A 3,922-nucleotide genomic window follows, 5' to 3' on the forward strand; every position below is an offset into this window, starting at 1 on the left:
GCCTGAGGAATGTCTGCAGTCACCACATCTAGTGGCCTTGAGGAAAGGTCCCCGCAGAACCAAATGCTCGCCCTCGCCCAGGCACACGAATTCCAGGACACCTCTGTGGCTGAGACGTGCCCTCTAGTCGGGAATGCTGTCACTCATGCCAGTGGGCAAGGAAGCTGTAGGGACAAAGGCCACGGTTCATCCCACCATGCTCTCTATGACTCACAATGACAGTATGAGCTACACATCTCCCTAAACCTTTCTATAAAAAAGTTTCCTACTCGGTGGCCTTAAGTACATTTACAGTTTTGTGCAACCAGTGCCTCTATTTCCAAAACTTTTTCATCACCTCAGACAGAGACTCTGTGCCCATGAAACATGATCCCCCCCCCGGCCCCCGGTAACCACCATTCTGCTTTCTGTCCCTGTGAACGCTTCTATTCTGGGGACCTCATCTAAGTGGCATCAATGAGCTCTGTCCTTTTGTGTCTGACTCATTTCTTCTTTTTTTTAATTCAAAAAGTATTGATAGATTTTTAGAGAGAGAGGTGGTTGCTCCACTTGTTTAAGAATCATTGATTGATTCTTATATGTGCCCTGACCAGGGATCAAACCTGCAACCTTGCCCTATCAGGACACTAACCGACCGAGCTACTGGGCCAGGGCATGTCTGGCGCATTTCAACGAGCACAGTGTCTCCAAGGTTCATCTGTGTTGCAGCATGTGTCAGTGCTTCACTCCTTTTGAAGGCTGAGTGATTTCCCATTGTATAGGTTCGTCGCATTTTGTTTATTTGGTCATCTGCTGATGAACACTTGAATTATTGCCATCTTTCAGCCACTGTGAATAATGCTGCCGTGACATCTGACACACAAATATCTATTTGAGTCCTTGATTCAAATTCTTTGGGGTCTATACCTAGGAGTAGAATTGCTGAGTCATATGGTAATTCTGTTTTGCTTTTTGAGGAACCACTAAACTGTTTTCCACAGCAGCTGCACCATTTTACATCCTCCCCAGCACTGATCAAGGCTTCTCATTTCGCCACCTCTTCTCCAACACTTGTATTTTCCATTCTTAAATGATTATTATTGCCATCCCAATGGGTGTAAAGTGGCATGTCATTGTGGTTTTGATTTGCATGTCCCTAACAACTAATGATTTTAACATCCTTTTATGTGTTTGTTGGCCAGTTGTGTATCTTCTTTAGAGAAATGTCTACTTAAATCTTTTGCCCATTTTAAAATTGAGTCATTTGCCTTTTTTGTTGTTGAATTGTAGTAGTAGTTTATGTATTATGGATATTAAATCCTTATCAGATATACTGTTTGCATATATTTTTTCCCATTCCATAGATTTTTTTTCCCCTTTCCTTTCTTTATAATATCCTTTGGTGCACAAGTTCTTAATTTTGATGTCCAACTTATCTTTTTTTTTCTTGCTTATGCCTTGGATGTCAAATCTGAGAATCTACTGTCAAATATGAGGTCATGAAGATTTACATCTATGTTTTCTTCTAAAGAGTTACATGGCTTTAGCTTTTGAATCAGGTCATTAATCCATTTTGAGTTAATTTGTATATGGTTTGAGGTAGACGTTCAACGTCACTCTTTTGCATGTGGTTTTCCAGTTGTCCCAGCATCACTTGTTGAAGAGACTGTTCTTTTCCCACTGAGGACTTGGCACCCTTGTCTAAATCAATTCCCCATAGACGTATGAGATTATTTCTAGGCTCTCATTTCTACTCCATTGATCCCTATGTCTGTTCTTATACCAGTGTCGCACTGTTTGGATTACTGTGGGTTGGTAGTGAGTTTTGAAATCGAGAAGCGTTAAGTTCTGTGACTTTGTTTTTCTTTTTCAAGATTGTTTTGGGTATTTGGGGGCATTTGAGTTTCACCTGAATTTGAGAATAGGTTTTTTCATTTCTTCATTTTACTAAATCTGCAGATTGCTTTGGGTAGACTTGACATCTTAACAATATTAAATATTCCTACTGGTGAATGCAGGATGTCTTTCCTTTCATTCAGATCTTCTTCGATTTCCTTCAGTAATTTCTAAACTTTCTTGAACCTATTTGTGTCAATGACTTACATAATCTCTCAGGATGATGAGGCCCATATGTTTCCTTTACCCACTACACAAATTAGTGTTAAAGCCAATAGAAAATGCTGTCTCTTTCCTTATTTGCAGGCCCCCTTAATTTCAGTATTTTCAGTTTCGGTAAGCAAACCCCAGAGTGAGCTACCGATAGCCTTCACGGTTTCCTTGATATTATATATATGCTGTCTCAGCCACTATCTTCACAGATGAACATTTCTCACTCTTTTTGGTGTTTCCAGAATTTATCAATTGCCCTTCTCCCAGTTCTGCTATGTTTCTGATCCAATAAGCAAACTTTGATCTAACCAAGTTTTGTCTTGCTCAACCTGTTTTCACCTGTGTGTGGGGGAGACCCAAGTGTCCAGTGTATGGAAAAAGAGACCCAGAATCCCTTATTCCATGAGCCTCATTCAAAAGCAGAATGTTGACTACATCTCCAGGTGCCACGGCAAGAGGTACTGGGAACCGTGGCCTTGACCCCTGGGAGTCACAATGAGGAGCCACAGAGTGAGGGAGGAATCCCAAGAAGAGGGGAAGGATTTCCAGTGGGGGATGGGGCAGGAAATGCAGGAGGAGAGAGGGGAGAAGACCCCAAACTATGACATCAGGGAGGGGGGTGCTTACACTCACAGTTAATTAAATGTCATCAGAAAACAGAGTTGAATTTTCATGAAGGGGCTTCAGGAGGAGTCTGAAACTTCTGAAAATGAATGCTAAGTTTTAGAGGAATTAGGATATTTGCATTTTATGGGGGGAAAAATCCAGAAGAGTAGAACTTGTCTGAGGGCTCATTTCGTGTTTGTTGCTGGAAAGTTCCACATGGACGTGGGGAATCCTTAAGTGTACATTGGCCACAGGCTCTTAACCTAGACTCAAGGCGCCACCAGTTCCTAAAATTGTGTATTTGCTTTATGGTTTTATTTTTGTGCATTTTTTAGGGAATGGTGAGTCACTTTCATTGGATTCTCAGAGGTCACGACCCCAATAACTGAGGACTTGCCTTCTATACAACACACATAGTCGGGCCTTTACCAGAAGCAGCTGTTTTCCAGAGCTCATGCTGATGAGCATATGTTAAAATAATTGCCTATTTAGTAATCTACAAATAGGCAGCAATGTTGGTATGTTCTGTTCTGTTTGTCTCTTAATGGGCCTGCTTCTTGGCACTATTAGAAATTTTATAAAATATAAGAAATTTTACAAAAGCAGTTCACGTTCCTTTTCTGATCTTTTCATTATGTATAAACAAATAAACTATTTACACTACAAAAACACACACACACACACAAAAAAAAAAACCCTAGAAGACAAGCTTCCCCTTTGGTGAGGAGACCTAAGGCATAACTGTGTTGAGAGGTTGAGACAGTGCAAGGGAGGGAGGCCAAGGCAGGACAGAGGCAAGAGGCTTGACACCAGAGAATGGTGCTGAGTCCCTGGGCTGCTGAAGGGCCAGGTAGAGAACCCAGAATTTGAAACAAGGACAGAAGAAAAATAATTCAATGGGAGCTTTGGACTTGGCTTTCAAAACTCAGTGTAAAAGAGTCTCTCTGGAGAGCCTCGTGGGAACCCCAGCCTTGATGACAGCCCCCCACCCCGAGCCTCTTCTGGGGGCTGACAGAGACCACCAGCCACCCCTCCCCTCCCTGGGGTCACTTTTGACCAGGCACTCCTGAGACCAGTTTCAGACCCAGAGAAGCCCACTCATCTGTCTTGAGTGGCTGGACCTAGCTCCCTAGCCCTCCCCAGAGGCAGAGGACCCCTCCTTCTCGGAAGGTGACCGTGGGAACCCTGAGTGCCACCTCAGACACACAAGCACAGTGATTAGCTGGCA

The sequence above is a fragment of the Miniopterus schreibersii genome (assembly GCF_964146895.1).
Source record: "Miniopterus schreibersii genome assembly, chromosome: 13".
NCBI classification, from domain to species: domain Eukaryota; kingdom Metazoa; phylum Chordata; class Mammalia; order Chiroptera; family Miniopteridae; genus Miniopterus; species Miniopterus schreibersii.